Source organism: Maylandia zebra, linkage group LG23, assembly GCF_041146795.1.
Source record: "Maylandia zebra isolate NMK-2024a linkage group LG23, Mzebra_GT3a, whole genome shotgun sequence".
Classification (NCBI taxonomy): domain Eukaryota; kingdom Metazoa; phylum Chordata; class Actinopteri; order Cichliformes; family Cichlidae; genus Maylandia; species Maylandia zebra.
In genome coordinates, this window is record NC_135188.1 from 48,230,816 (window position 1) to 48,247,948 (window position 17,133).

At 44.0% G+C, this 17,133-nt stretch overlaps 1 long non-coding RNA gene across 1 annotated transcript; it reads left to right on the forward strand.

The window, feature by feature from the left end:
• The first annotated feature begins 7,267 nt into the window (after nt 1-7,267).
• On the forward strand, nt 7,268-16,768 carry LOC143415073 (uncharacterized). The gene is made up of 4 exons (XR_013095682.1): nt 7,268-7,376; nt 12,908-12,964; nt 13,108-13,227; nt 16,345-16,768. It is a non-coding gene; the product is annotated as an uncharacterized LOC143415073 (long non-coding RNA).
• Nucleotides 16,769-17,133: the final 365 nt, after the last annotated feature.

The window sequence follows — 17,133 nt, forward strand, 5'->3', positions numbered from 1 at the left end:
TATGACTTCAATATTTGGCTTGATGGCAACATCTGGTGGAAATGTTGTGTCAATAGTCCACTTGGAAATCCCCTTACTGATAAAAATGCTGATGTGTCAAATACTTATTTTCCCCGCTGTATATATATATTAGGGGTGCAACGATACACAAAATTCACGGTTCGGTTCGGTTCGATACTTTGGTGTCACGGTTCGATATTTTTTCGATACAAAAAATGTTCATGCTTTTTTAATTTGTCATTTATTAAAATTATAAATATATATTTTAACTCAAAAGTACAGTTTTTAAATTTAACCCTAACCCTTGTGCGTGTTTTTTATTTTGACAGCGAATGCACACCTGCGGACCACTTATGTGCAGCCCTGGTTATTTAGCTTGTCATATTGCAGCCACAGAAATTATTTTGTCCATGAAACCATAAAGCTGCACTTTCTTTTTGCCTTATAGTCTGATTTGTCATAACTTCTCCGTTTTGTGGTAAGCTTTTCTTTGGCTGTCACTTCTTCACCCTGACCTGTCTTATTTGGCTCAGCAGAACTAAAATATATATCCTGCTGCTTTTACACACTCACTCACATAAGCTCAGCGATTCTCTGCGCGATCAACCTCTCACATGTTTAAGCTGCGGGAGATTTCACTTGTCATGTTTGCATAGTAAGCTAACGATTAATAAGACGATGTCAGAGGAATTGGTGCACAAATTATCATCACTCACAGATCAGTGCTGTCGCTCTCTATACACAGTTCGCGCGATTGCAAAGTGAAAGCAAAAAAACAAGCGCAAATTCAAACGCGATTTCAATATGTCACATATTGACAGTGGCTCACCGATGCCAATGACATAATTACCCAGCTACATTTCTGAAAGAATGCAAAAGCATTGACATATATTTTTCCTACAATAGCCCGACGGGCAGGGCAGAGATAGATTTTGGTAGCCCGACTGAAAAAATCACTAGCCCCAGGACGTCGGGCTAGCGATATTGCGAGCCCTGTATCTGATTGAGGAATCACTCATCTTTGGAAAAGAGAGTTTATTACAGAGAAATGTCTCTTTCCAAAATAAAAGCTATACTATCCGCTTCTTCTGGGCTATAATCTCAGCAGCATGAGGAGAATCATGTGCTAACAGCTGTCTAAATGACTCGGCTAAAGTTAGTAGCATGCTTGCTTTTTTTTGTCTGCTTCCACTTGTCTTTGCACTAGGATGATGTCGGTGTAAATGTGCAGTCATATTCGTTGTGTTCCCACTAGTGCTTTCAGGTTAATCTCGTTGAAATGACCTTAACGCCACAACACGGCAAATCTCCGTTAACGAGCTACCGCCGATCGCCCCGTGCATGGGGCTAGACGGCCAACACGTTAACGAGCTAACTGCGCTAACACACTAGCTCCCACCAATGTAATTGAGCATTGCATGGCACATCCAACATACTGTTTTACTTTAGTCCATGACTCGCTTACCTTCAGGGTCATACGTCACATGAAAACCAAAATAATTCCAAACGCCAGATCTGAATGAGGGTGGGGGAGGTTCAATTTGCCTGTTGCAAGGAGAGCTTAACTTCTGTCTTGCTAGCTTCCCCTGCGCTCTTCCTTCTGACGATGCTGTCTGTGTTGAGCGCTCAGTGGATCTGCGCTGGACAGTGCAGCCTAGGTGGAGTAGTCGAACACAGATTCACTGAGCGCTCAACACAGACAGCATCGTCAGAAGGAAAATTTATAAAATAAATTACAAATGTTGTATTGTTTGATACATATGCGTACCGAACCGAAAGCACTGTATCGAACAGTTCAATATTGATACGAATATCGTTGCACCCCTAATATATATATGTATATATATATATTTATATATATATATGTGACACCGGTGCGGAAAGGCTGAGTTTTATCTTTCTCTTATCTTCTTTCCACAGGTGATTTGTGTTTTTTAAAGGAAGGAAACCTTCCTCAAAACGGGCAGAGCAATGGAGCCGCCGAGGGAAAAGCACACGAAACAAAACTGTAGAATTAAAAATATAATTTATTATGTTTAAATAGTTAAAAATATAAAATGAATTAAAACAACCTTGGCCAAGGGAAGACACAATAAAAATCAATAACACACAACATTAAAAGTCCAGTGGAATCCACCACGGCCTAAAAGTCACAGAAAACTAAGAGGTCCAGCGTAGTATTAAAAGAGGGAAACCCAGCGGAGTCCTCGCCTTCCTCCCCGCATTCCACGTCCTGGTGCACTGAAGAAAGGGAGGGAGCGGCAGTCACTATTCCTTTGGCAGTTTACTTTATAAAAAGGATAAGTCAAAGACTTACCCGGGTGGGCAGAGCTCTCAACTCCGCCCGCCGCTTCCTCAAACTGCAATCGGCACCGCGGTCTCACTGCTTCTGTTCTCCCGCAGTGCACGAGCTGGCTCTTGTCGTTATTGCCACCAGACTGCCGCTACGCGTCCCTAGTCGCTGGTCATCTGCCTTTTTTTCCTCTGATCGTTTCCCCTTTCCAGTCGCTGGTAATCTCTCTTCCCAGTCGCTGGTCGTCTGCTCCATCTGATCATCTCTACTCTCTGATCGTCTCTCGCTCTCCCCTCTGATCGTCTGTGTCTTTCCCCTGTCTGTCTCGCATTCTCCGTGTTACATTTTCGTTGAACACCGGCTCCAAACCTCTTATGTGTCCTTGAGCACTCTGTAAATTACCTTTTTTCTCTCAGGTGTGTCCAATTAGTAAAAACGGGGGAAAAGGCGGAGTCTCTCCAGGACAATTTGCCGGCAACTAAAACATGCAAACTAAATAAAACACTGCACAAAAATATAACCAATGCATGCAATATAAAAAATAAATATGTACACTTCACATTAAAATACAGCACAGCAAAACAACGTCCGTCCTTCCCTGGATGACATATATATATATATATATATATATATGTACACAGTGTTACTTACTTTTGGTGGGGATTTCATGTTTCATGTGAAGCGAAAATTTTCAACAAGCACATGAAATTCCCACCAAAAGTAAGTAACACTGTATATATGTATATATACATATATAAAAAAAAAGAACACCCAGCACGCCCCTGCGGGCGGTTTATCCTTCAAGCTCGGGTCCTCTACCAGAGGCCTGGGAGTTTGATGGTCCTGCGCAGTATCTTAGCTGTTCCCAGGACTGCGCTCTTCTGGACAGAGATCTCCGATGTTGTTCCCGGGATCTGCTGGAGCCACTCGCCTAGCTTGGGAGTCACCGCACCTAGTGCTCCGATTACCACGGGGACCACCGTTACCTTCACCCTCCACATCCTCTCGAGCTCTTCTCTGAGCCCTTGGTATTTCTCCAGCTTCTCGTGTTCCTTCTTCCTGATATTGCTGTCATTCGGAACCGCTACATCGATCACTACGGTCGTCTTCTTCTGTTTGTCTACCACCACTATGTCCGGTTGGTTAGCCACCACCATTTTGTCCGTCTGTATCTGGAAGTCCCACAGGATCTTAGCTCGGTCATTCTCCACCACCCTTGGGGGCATCTCCCATTTTGACCTCGGGACTTCCAGGTTATACTCGGCACAGATGTTCCTGTACACTATGCCGGCCACTTGGTTATGGCGTTCCACGTATGCCTTGCCTGCTAGCATCTTGCACCCTGCTGTTATGTGCTGGATTGTCTCTGGGGCATCTTTACACAGCCTGCACCTGGGGTCTTGCCTGGTGTGATAGACCCCAGCCTCTATGGATCTTGTACTCAGAGCTTGTTCTTGTGCTGCCATGATTAGTGCCTCTGTGCTGTCTTTCAGTCCAGCTTTGTCCAGCCACTGGTAGGATTTCTGGATATCAGCCACCTCCTCTATCTGCCGGTGGTACATACCGTGCAGGGCCCTGTCCTTCCATGATGGTTCCTCGTCTCCCTCCTCTTTCTTGGGTTTCTGCTGCCTGAGGTATTCACTGAGCACTCGGTCAGTTGGGGCCATCTTCCCAATGTATTCTTGGATGTTCGTTGTCTCATCCTGGACTGTGGTGCTGACACTCACCAGTCCCCGGCCCCCTTCCTTCCGCTTAGTGTACAGCCTCAGGGTGCTGGACTTGGGGTGAAACTCTCCATGCATGGTAAGGAGCTTTCTTGTCTTGATGTCAGTGGCTTCTATCTCCTCCTTTGGCCAGCCTATTACCCCAGCAGGGTACCTGATCACGGGCAGGGCACAGGTGTTGATGGCCAGGATCTTGTTCTTACCATTCAGCTGACTCCTCAGGACTTGCCTGACCCTCTGCAGGTACTTGGTGGTTGCAGCTTTTCTAGCGGCCTCTTCATGGTTCCCATTTGCCTGCAGGATCCCCAGGTACTTGTAACTGTCCTCTATGTCTGCAATGTTGCCTTCTGGTAGTTCAATCCCCTCTGTTCTGACTACCTTCCCTCTCTTTGTTACCATCCGACTACACTTCTCCAGTCCGAACGACATTCCAATGTCATTGCTGTATAGCCTGGTAGTGTGGATCAGTGAATCGATGTCTCGTTCACTCTTGGTATACAGCTTGATGTCGTCCATGTACAGGAGGTGGCTGACAACTGCTCCGTTCCGTAGTCGGTATCCGTAGCCAGTCTTGTTAATGATCTCACTGAGGGGGTTCAGGCCTATGCAGAACAGCAGTGGGGACAGAGCATCTCCTTGGTAGATCCCGCACTTGATGGTGACTTGTGCTATGGGCTTGGAGTTGGCCTCTAGTGTTGTACGCCACATCCCCATTGAGTTCCTGATGAAGGCTCTTAGGGTCCCATTGATCTATACAATTCTATACAATACAATTGTATAGAATTGTTGCATACAATTCTAAGCATTCCAGTATCCAGCTGTGGGGCATTGAGTCATAGGCCTTCTTGTAATCAATCCAGGCAGTGCACACGTTGGTCAGTCTGGTCTTGCAGTCTTGGCTGACTGCTCGGTCTACCAGTAGCTGGTGTTTTGTGCCTCTGGTATTCTTGCCAATCCCTTTCTGTGCCCCACTCATGTATTGACCCATGTGCCTGTTCATCTTAGCCGATATAATGCCTGACAGGAGCTTCCATGTAGTACTGAGGCAGGTTATTGGTCGGTACTTGGAGGGGACCGGTCCCTTCTTGGGGTCCTTGGGGATCAGGACCGTCCGACCTTCGGTTAGCCATTCCGGGTGTCTCTCGTTAACTACCAGCTGGTTCATTTGTGCTGCCAGACGCTCGTGGAGTGCAGTCAGCTTCTTCAGCCAGTAGGCGTGAACCATGTCGGGCCCTGGTGCTGTCCAACTGTTCATACTGGAGACCCTTTCTTGGATATCTGCCACTGTGATGGTTACTGGACCCTGTTCAGGGAGGTCGCTGTGGTCTGCCCTCAGATCCTCTAGCCACTGAGCATTGCCGTTATGGGTTGCGTCCTTCTCCCATATGCTCTTCCAGTATTGCTCTGTCTCCAGCCTTGGTGGTGCTGTTCTCTTATTGTTCCCTTGCCACTGAGAGTACACCTTTGCTGGTTCTGTGGAGAACAGCTGGTTTATTCTCCTGCCTTCTATCTCTCTGGTGTACCTCCTCAAGCGGCTGGCCAAGGCTGTGAGTCTTTGCTTGGCAGTTTCCAAGGCCTCAGGTATGGACAGCTTGCTGTATTTCTTATGCACCTTCTTTGTCGCACCTTGCTGCAACTCTGTTAGTTGGCTAACCTCCCTCCGTGCTACTTTGATCTTGCCCTCTAGCCTCCTTCTCCATGGAGGGTACTGCCCCTTGTGGCTGTTCAACTTGTAGCCAAGCATCTCACTGATCACTGCTGCCGTATTGTAGATCAGCTTGTTAGTGTCGGTAATCGTGGTTGTAGGTATTGCCCGTAGTGCTGCATTAACATCATCTAGCAGACCTTCTGAGGGTACTTCACGTAATATATATATATATATATATATTAGGGGTGCAACGATACACAAAATTCACGGTTCGGTTCGATACTTTGGTGTCACGGTTCGATATTTTTTCAATACAAAAAAAATGTTCATGCCTTTTTTAATTTGTCATTTATTAAAATTATAAATATATATTTTAACTCAAAAGTACAGTTTTTTAATTTAATGTTGCAAAAACAAAAAAGTAATAAAATAATAAATCTATCTGCTGGAGGAATCACTCATCTTTGGAAAAGAGAGTTTATTACAGAGAAATGGCTCTTTCAAAATAAAAGCTCTACTATACGCTTCTTCTGGGCTATATTCTCAGCAGCATATTAAACATATCAGGTCCCCATAAGGAGAATCCTGTGCTAACGGCTGTCTAAATGACTCGGCTAAAGTTAGTAGCATGCTTGCTTGTTTTTGTCTGCTTCCACTTGTCTTTGCACTAGGATGATGTCGGTGTAAATGTGCAGTCATATTCGTTGTGTTCCCACTAGTGCTGTCAGCGTTAATCTGAAATGACGTTAACACCACAACATGGCAAATCTCCGTTAACGAGCTACCGCCGATCGCCCCGTGCGTGGGGCTGGACGGCGTCAACACGTTAACGAGCTAACTGCACTAACACACTAGTTCCCACCCATGTAATTGAGCATTGCGTGGCACATCCGACACACCGTTTTACTTTAGTCCATGACTCGCTTACCTTCAGGGTCATACGTCACATGAAGACCAAAATAGTTCCAAACGCCAGATCTGAATGAGGGTGGGGGAGGTTCAATTTGCCATGTTGGAAGGAGAGCTTAACTTCTGTCTGGCTAGCTTGCCCTGCGCTCAGTGAATCTGCGTTCGACTACTCCGCCTAGGCTGCACTGTCGAGCGCAGATCCACTGAGCGCTCAACACAGACAGCATCGTCAGAAGGAAAGTTGATAACATAAATTAAAAAATTTGTATTGTTCGATACATATGCGTACTGAACCGAAAGCACTGTATCGAACAGTTCAATATCGATACGAGTATCGTTGCACCCCTAATATATATAAATATATATATATATATATATATATATATATATATATACAGTGTTACTTACTTTTGGTGGGGATTTCATGTGAAACAACAATTTTCAACAAGCCTCAGTCACATGAAATCCCCACCAAAATAAGGAAGTAACACACTGTTACTTCCTTATTTTGGTGGGGATTTCATGTGAAACAACAATTTTCAACAAGCCTCAGTCACATGATATCCCCACCAAAATAAGGAAGTAACACACTGTTACTTCCTTATTTTGGTGGGGATTTCATGTGAAACAACAATTTTCAACAAGCCTCAGTCACATGATATCCCCACCAAAACCTATTCCACAATACATCGTCTCCTTTGGCTGATTGTGCAATGGTTATAAAAGACAGCACCCACTGTAAAGCCAACACCTCCTTCCAAGATACAGGACACAGATTGGGAGCTGACGATCTAAGCACAAGGTAACAACTCACAAGTAAATTAAATCTGCAAACTTTGTAAATAGGGATGGGTATCGTTTAGGTTTTATCTGATACCGGTGCCAAATCGGTACTTTTGAAACGGTGCCGGTGCTCAAACGGTGCTCAAACTGGTGCTTAAAGAATGGAGAACACAAAATTGGTCCAAAAACCTCTCATGTTCAGCTGGTTTTTGTGAAAAGATAACAATGTTAGCCTTTTCTGCAGCTATGGGGCATATATGGTATCACTCTTGGCTGGAAGCAGTGCTTAATCAATGGGAAAAACACAAACTTTGTCCAAAAACCTCTCATGTTTAGCTGTTTTCCTCTTTTTCTTTAAAAAAAAAACGCTATGCGTCGCCGGGTGTTTCATCGGATTCGAGGTGTTACCTCCTTTGACAGTATCACAGTATCAGCTTAAAGCACTTGTTGCTGCTGAGTTTGCATCTTTTGCTGTGAAGTACAGCCAGACTTTGGACCGCTTCGCCTTGGGCATTTTTAATCTGTAGCTCTGCTCTAAAAGAACGTACGTACCTGGCCCCGCCTACTATCCTCGGAAACGTAAAATGATTGGCTAGAAGTGTATCACAGCTCAGGAAAAAAAAGCACCGAAATAAAGCACCGAAATGTGCGCTGCTTTTCGGTCTGGTTACTACCGTTTATGTCATGATGGCACCGGACACCGGTACCCATCCCTATTTGTAAAGTAGATTCCATTTTGTTCATAACTAGGGAGGTTTGCTCATATCTGACATGCTGATATGGAAAGGTCTTCAAAGTGCTGCAAACAACACTGACACATAAAGGCTTAAATAATGCGGATGCTTTAAAGTGAACAAAGGGATTTTGCAGAGTGCAGTTAGTGGCATATTTGGTTTGTGTTTGTACGTCACTGACAAACGATCAGTCATTTCAAAATGACTGCTCATTGGGCAACAAATTAATCAAAATAAAAACAGCCGTTTTTAGTGGGACATATATATCTATATCTATATATATATAAATATATAGATATAGATATATATAGTACTGAATTTGAAATCATTACTTATCCTTATAATTGTTTATAAATAAAAACTTAATTAACTTCGCTGGACTGGACAGTGTGCAAAAAGTTACCTTGAGAAACTGCTAATTACTCTTGATACATCCTCAATCATCCAGTTTAGGAAATCCCAGGAAGCTGATTCTGTTCATCTGCACGTTGCTTTTTCTGTAGGAGAAACATTTTGTTACTCATCCAACTGACTTCTTTAGTTTTGCCTGCCAGCAGGTTACCCCAGCTTACTTTACTTTATTTATTTATATAGCACTCTTCACTGGATAAAAACCAGAAAGTGCTTTACAATAATATAAAACAGATATACATAAAACAGCACAATCGAACATACAGCACAAATCTAGGTAAAAGCCAACCTAAATAAATGAGTCTTAAGCTGCTGTTTTAAAGAATAAATACAATCAAGGCAATGTAATGATCGAGGCAGAGCATTCCACAACCCGGGGCCTCCTCTGGTCTTAAAACATGTTTGTGGGACTACCAACAGCCTTTGATTAGATGATCTTCCTCGTCTTGATCTAAGGATGTCTGATCATCCTTAGATCTGATAATTACAAAATTGATCACTGATCTGTGACCTAGGATGACCTGGTGCCAAGTGCACTTTGACATCCTTATGCTCCACAGTCCAATAACAGAACCCTATTTGGGTTCATATTAGACCACTCCAGGTCACACTGTCATTGACCCATTGAGAGTTAAAGTCCTTCAGCAAAACAATGGAGTCCCCAGACGGAGCACACTTTAGCACCCCGTCCAGTGACTCAAAGAAGGCTGAATACTGTCACTTGGCACACAAGCAACACAACAGTCAGGACCTGTTCTGTGACCAGAAGGTACATGGATGCATCCACTGGGGAAAACCCAAACACAGCGAACCGGGGAATGCAAGTGTAATTCAATTCAATTCAATTCAATTCAGTTCATGTAAAACCAAATCACAGCAGCAGTTGCTTCAAGGCACTACTATATTGTGAGGTAAAGACCCTAAAGAAGCTGCAAAGAAAACCCCAACTGTCAAACGAATCCTTTGAAGTCACCCTTGGTGGCTGTCCACTGAGGTGAGCCCGACTACATCTACATGTAGGGATGGGTACCGGTGTCCGGTGCCATGATGGCACCGGTTCTGACATAAACGGTAGTAACCAGACCGAAAAGCAGCGCACATTTCGGTGCTTTATTTCGGTGCTTTTTTTTCCTGAGCTGTGATACACTTCTAGCCAATCATTTTACGTTTCCCAGGATAGTAGGCGGGGCCAGGTACGTACGTTCTTTTATGCAGAGCTACAGATTAAAAATGTCCAAGGCGAAGCGGTCAAAAGTCTGGCTGTACTTCACAGCAAAATATGCAAACTCAGCAGCAACAAGTGCTTTAAGCTGATACTGTGATACTGTCAAAGGAGGTAACACCTCGAATCCGATGAAACACCTGGCGACGCATAGCGTTTTTTTTAAAAGCCGAGAAATGCGCTGTATTTGATGGCAGCAGCAGCCGTTCTTCTCTGCATGAGTAGCTTCATGTTGTCCGTGTGTAATTTACGTTGAGTAGGCTAACCACGTTATTACATTAATGCATGTAAGGTGAACTAGCAAACATCATCATAGCTACATGCGGCTGTCTTCTTGTTTGATGGCAGATACTCCCTTCACCCTGGCCAAAAAGGCTAAAATGACCAAAGAAAAAGAGGGAAACAGCTGAACATGAGAGGTTTTTGGACAAAGTTTGTGTTTTTTCCATTGTTTAAGCACTGCTTCCAGCCAAGAGTGATACCATATATGCCCCATAGCTGCAGAAAAGGCTAACATTGTTATCTTTTTACAAAAAACCAGCTGAACATGAGAGGTTTTTGGACCAATTTTGTGTTCTCCATTCTTTAAGCACCGGTTTGAGCACCGTTTGAGCACCGGCACCGTTTCAAAAGTACCGGTTTGGCACCGGTATCAGATAAAACCTAAACGATACCCATCCCTATCTACATGTCTTTCAGTCTCACTCAGACTCCTTTTCCACAAAGAACTGACATTCCATGAACCACAAGCCAGTTTTGGAAGCTAACGATTGGATTGCCACGAGCTCTGCCCCTGATTGCCTCCTTATTTACAAAGCACCAAACCCCTACAAGCTCTTCCTGTGGGTAGTGGGGCAATCAATCCTGTCGAGTACTTTTCTTGGGCACAGGAGCTTACACCGCGTTCCAAATGATTATGATATTTTTCTCTGTTTTTCCTACATAGTCGATTTAAATGACAGTCGGCATAATTTTCGAGTCGTCAGCCATTAGAGTATAATTCAAATGTTACTGAACTAAACTCCCGATGAAAACAGTTTTTCAAAAATACAAAACTTGAAACGCACGCTTCCAAATTATTACGCACACACAGTTTCAAAAGATTTTACAGGTTGTAGAGAATTGAAAATGGTGATTTGTTGAATTTGCAGCATTAGTGGATCAATTTCACTGAAATCAGAAACATCCTAACAGGTCAAGTTACACATTAACACAGGACCCCTTATTTGATAGCAGTTCTTTTTTTTTTTTTTTTTTTTTTGCCTGTCCCGTTTGGCTCTTTTGCCATCAGAATTGTTGTCTAAAGGCAAAGAAAGATGCCCAACGGATTTACTTTACCAAACTGACCATCCCAGCCTTGGCGTAATGGTCCATTTGATTCACCTTTTATTGTTTATTTTATTTTCACTTACTGAATACGGGACAGACTTGACTGGGGGAAAGAAGGGGAGAAAGAAAGAGGGAAAGAGAAACAGCTGAGAAGAGGGACGGGGGAGAAGGGCAAAAGACAAAAACCAACAGAACGGGCAGAGAAAAAAAATGCATATATCAATCACCTGGATCACCTGCTGAGAAAGAAAAAAGAAAGCAAGCAGAAGAGAACAAGAGTAATAGAATAAACAGCATCACAATGATATATGGGAATATGACAGTAAATACTAAATGTTAAACATTATTGTGCAGCACATAAGATCAACAGAACACAGTGTGCTTTGAGGTAGGAGCCAAAAAGGGTGTAGTTTGTGGGTGTGATCACCCGTGTGTACACCTGTGAGCATGGACGCGCTTGTTTTTTGTTTTTTTAAAAGGTTCCTTCATGTAATAATCTGCTAGAGGGTGTGGGGGGGCCACAGCCCCGTCCTCCAGGGCATGAAGCAGGTATGGAGGAGATCAAAACTCCAGACATCCAGAGGCCCCCAGAACACAAGAGACCAAGGAAGACCAACAGAGGGGCAGCTGCGCCACTGTCCCAGAAAGAGCTGAGGAGAGTCCCAGATGATTGATAGCAGTTCTACAATTCTTGGAAGTTTTTGGAAAGTTTCTGCTTGAATGTGTTTGCAGGATGTCAGAATAGCCTCCCGGAGCTGCTGTTTGGATGTGAACGGCCTCCCACCCTCATATTTGTTTGCTTGAGGATGTTCCAAAGGTTCCCAATAGGATTGAGGTCAGGGAGGAATGGGGACCACACCATGAGTTTCTCTCCCTTTATGCCGACAGCAGCCAATGATGCAGAGGTGTTCCTTGTAGCATGAGGTGGTGCATTGTGTTGCATGAAGATGGTTGTGTTGCAGAAGGCACAGTTCTTCTCTTTCTACCATGGAAGAAAGTGGTCAGTCAGAAACTCCACATCCTCTGCAGAGGTCATTTTCACTCCTTCAGGGACCCTAAAGGGGCCGACCAGCTCTCTCCCTGTGATTCCAGCTCAAACATGACTCCACCTCCTCACTGACGATGCAGCCTTGTTGGGACACGGTGGCCGTCCACCTCTGCATCCATCTGGACCATCCAGGGCTGCGCTGCACTCATCAGTGACCAAGACCGTTTGAAAACGAGTCTTCTTGTAGTTCTGGGCCCACTGCAGCGTTTCTGCTTGTGAGCATTGGTTGGAGGTGGTTTATGCACAGCTGCAGGTCTCTGGAGGATCCTACAGCTTGATGTTCGCAGGGCTCCAGAGGCACCAGCAGCTTCAAACATGTGTTTGCTGCTTTGTGATGGCCTTTTAGCAGCTGCTCTCTTAATCTGATGCATTTGTCTGAAACCTTCATCATTGTGCCTTTACCTGCACGGACCCATGTGTGCTCTGACTCACAAATCTCTTAACATGATGGTGATCACGCTGAAATATTTGTGAAATATCTCGTTACGTGTCCAAGGCATTCAACTATTTCACACTTTTCAGCAGCAGAGATCCTTTTTCATTCCTCTGTTTCTTGAAAATGGAGGCCTGCTTAATAATGTGGAACATCCTCCTTTAGTAGTTTTTCCTTTAATTGGGCTCAGCTGGCAAACTAACGATCACAGGGGTCCGAGGTTGATTTCAGTGAAACACAGAGTCCTGAGACACACTCCCATCCATGGTTTTTATCGAAGAACAGCTTATTTAATCTTTATGACACTTAAACACAATTTGCATAATAATTTGAAACACGGTGTAAACATACTTTTGTTTTCTTTAACTTCCAGACCAAAACATGAGAGCTGCACTGGGTGTCATTCTTTTCTTCCTGACTTTGTATCAGGGTATGTTTCTTTATTCTTTTTCATACCATTTGTTTATCAATTCAAGAATTCAAGAAGAATGACAAAAAAGACGTCAATAAGTGCTCAGAATGATCTCTTATATCTGCATTATTTTAATATGTGTGTGTGTGTGTGGTTTCCAGGAGAGGCACTGAGGTGTAACTTTTGTTTCTCATGGCAGAGTGACCTCTGTACTCCTACAAGCATCCAGACCTGTCCGGCAGGACAAAATGCCTGTGCTGATGTTATATTTCAAAGCGTCAGTAAGTACCCTATGGTAGCATCACAATATTTTTGCCAGCTTGAAGAAGTTTCCTTTCCAATAGCGATGCCACGGATTTCCTTTCCATAGCTGTAAACTTCAGGCTGGTATCAGCGATACTGATCCGATATCGAGACTTTGTACAAAAACGAAATGTGTTTGAAATTTAAATACAAAGTAGTGTATTTCAAACTATACATACATAATAAATACAAGACATCAGACTTCTTGTTCTTATTGTTTAATTATGAAAAATGATCATACAAGGAATAAAAAAAGTCAATTAAAAAAAGATCCCTCCCAGAATAGAAGATTGTCACCATAATACTGATCACTCGGAGCAACTTAAAGTGACTGGGAACAACCTTTACTGTAAGGTGACAAACTAGACGTAGACTTAGATGTTTAATCTAGTCAAAGTCCAATTTATTTATATAGAACATTTAAAACAACAACCGTTGACCAAGGTGCTGTACAATCAAGATAATTTAAAGAAAAAAAAACATAGGGATATGATAAGAGCTTAGAAAAAGAATCAGAAAATTAGAAGATTTGAGTGAGAAATAAGATAAATAAAAGCAATAAACTCATTCTGATTTAAAAGCCAAGGAATAAAAGTAGGGTTTCAAACGGGTTTTAAAAGTGTCCAATGTTGGGGAGCTGAGACTAGAAACAGGGAAGCTGTGGAAGCCCGGCTGGGAGGCTGTAGGCTCAGATAGTTTATCTCCAGGCTGCCTAAAGACCAGACGGGGCAGGATCAGACTTGGGTGAAGGCGATGCGGGGACCCCCGGCTTGGGCGCACACACTGGCGCTGGGGAAGCCGGTCCAGGCTCTGTCCCAGATGCTGAAGGCAATATGGAAGCCGGTGGCAGCTGTGTGGAGTCCACAGGTGGCAGCGTGAGAACCTGCAGATTGGGAGGATGCTCAACGACTGGAGCTGAGCAGGGCTCATAGCTGACTCACGGCTGCCAGCTTTGGAAGACAAACATCAGTCAGAGGTGTTACACCCCAGCCCAGGGGAAACCGGCGTGCAACACAAGGACAATAAAAAGAGGAAAATGCCCCCACACTCCCTGCTCTCAAGGAAGACCAACCAAAACAGCTACCATCTATTTACAACAAACTACTTACAACACAGCAAAAGCTTCCAGAATACAGATCCACACGCAGCCACATGCACAGTTCGTTGGGAACAGGAAGTAGGCGGAGCGTGCCGGTTGAGAAGGGTCCTCATTTATAGCCGGCCTCTGCCAGTCCTCCACCAATGGTCAGCCTCCACCTGGGACTCACATAGCAGCAATAACACAGGACACAAACTATGGTGTGTCTGGTGTGACAAAGAAACACAAATATCCATAACACTGAATCATAACAGAGGAATAACCAAGTATAACCAAGCATCCCTGAATCATCGAGCTCAGAAATGCTGACAGTGTTAAAGAAAACCAGCTTGGTTTATCTGTGTTTAAGTTCAAAGTCCTCAGATAGTCGACTCAGACGCAAAGCAAACTACACTTAGCAGTGCCGAGGATTCAGAAGCAGAAAACACACAATTATCAATACTGGCCGGCTGGGAAAAGCAATAAGAGGCTGGCATCTGTCATTATCGACCAGCTCAGGAGCAGTATGTTGTTTATAGTTGTCTCAGAAACACACAGTGCTTCGTTAATTGCACAGAAATCTGCTCCTTTATTTTCAGCTGGTTCTGGAACGCACTTTGTCCATGTCGACAGTCTCAGGAACAAAAACCTCAGTCTTACTTTTTGCTGGCTTTGAGGTTGAAAACACTTTTTCACTTCTTTGATTGTGCCATCTTAGCCACACTGAGGTCAGACCTCAAACTGTAAAAGCTTGGAACAAATGTCTCAGAAACAAACAAGAAACTTCTGCTTTGGTCAACACTGAAAGCACAAAATACAGACTCAGCTCCTGCTCGCTGAACATCACATGATTCATTAAAAAAGACAAACCTACAGACTCAGGAACAAACAACTCAGTCAAATTTAAAGCCCCTGTTTTAATTTTCTCTGGCTCGGAGAAAGCACAAGAGAAAAGGTTCTTCTAATTCACCCGGAGGAGCGTTTGGCTGCTCTGAGGTCAAACCCAGGTGGAGCTGTAGGCTCTGACGGTCTTGGGAGTGCCGGTTCCTCCTTGATGAGGGAACCAAAGGAAACTGAGGGTGCAGCGGGGGCAGGTTCCTCTTTCTGCCAGCAAAGAGACAGGTGAGGTGTGGACTGGCCATGGTGGCAAAGACGAGCAGATCTGCAGCAACGTGGGAACACATGAGACAAGGAAAGCAAAACTGAACATCATACGCATGAGGCTGGTGTATCAAAATAAAACATTGAGACCTAGACTGAGATATGTGAACTAGACACAGGGAAACCAGACAGACAGGAATATGAGCAGGGAATCAAAGCATACTACAACAAGAGGCGGTGATGACAAGATACAGACCAGAAACTAAATGTAACACAACAAAAACCAGGAACTTGAAATAACAAATGATCTAATGACTCAGATGCATTAGGAAATTAGAATATGAAAACCTGCTAAATGCAAAACACAAAACCATAATGAACTCAAATCTGCAGCACAGACCCAGGATCACCCAGCTGTATGTGTATTTGAGGGTTTTAAATACTACTAAAGGTAAGGAATGATACCAAAAAAAGAAATGTGTTGAGACAGATTGAATGAATCTCTAAAACGGGGCGATCGTGGCTCAAGAGTTGGGAGTTTGCCTTGTAATTGGAAGGTTGCCGGTTCGAGCCCCGGTTGGACAGTCTCGGTCGTTGTGTCCTTGGGCAAGACACTTCACCCGTTGCCTACTGGTGGTGGTCAGAGGGCCCGGTGGCGCCAGTGTCCGGCAGCCTGTCAGTGCGCCCCAGGGTGGCTGTGGCTACAATGTAGCCTGCCATCACCAGTGTGTGAACGTGTGTGTGCATGGGTGGATGACTGGATATGTAAAGCGCTTTGGGGTCCTTAGGGACGAGTAAAGCGCTATATAAATACAGGCCATTTACCAGGCCATTTAAATCATGTGTGAAGTTATGCCTGCTCAGTAAGTATGTTCACACGCTCACTTTAAGCGTACACTCTGTTTCATTATTCTAGGTGCTTCGTTCCGTCAGTGCATGAACATGGCGTTGTGTCAGAGCTACATCACAACACCTGGTGCGATCGCCCAATGCTGCAGCACCGACCTTTGCAACTGATCCTCTTCCTTTAATCTCAGGACCACATGATCGCTGATTCCTGAATCAAGACTGGAGGTTGTTAGCTTCATATCCTTCTTACACTGATTCCAATCAAGTGCACTTCTGTTTGCTTTCTCTGTGATGGTATGTGTGTGTAGCTCTGTACACGTGTCATTTAATTCAGACCTGACACAAAAACAAACCAGTGAGCTTTGACTCCGTCACTAGATGGCAGTGGCACACTATACAACACAACGAGCAGCTGCTGCATATATGTGTGTTTTCATATGTGTGTAAGAGCTTTATTAAAAGACAAACAGTGAAGCTGAGTGACATTTTGATATCTGAGTTTGACGTCTTTTTTCTTCACATGATGAATTTAAATGACAAGCATTGGGTTTATCACTTATTAAAGCCAGGTCGTTTCACCTGAGGTTTAATAATGGATCATACTGAGCTGAACATATGCAAATGCGACACATTTTTCAGTCACAGGCAAAGATCAGCTGAGGGAGAGATAAATGTGCTCTCCTCCGTGTGGGTTGCATGCCTATGAGCTGATGGCTTGGCTTGTCACTTGTAAGAGTAATGTAGCATCAAAAGGCTATTGTATTAGTCAGTCTGTAAATCTGATACAGTGCCAACCAAATGTAATATAGAGGAAAAAACCTCACTGCTAAAAGCAGCTCTGCTAGATGTGAGACGG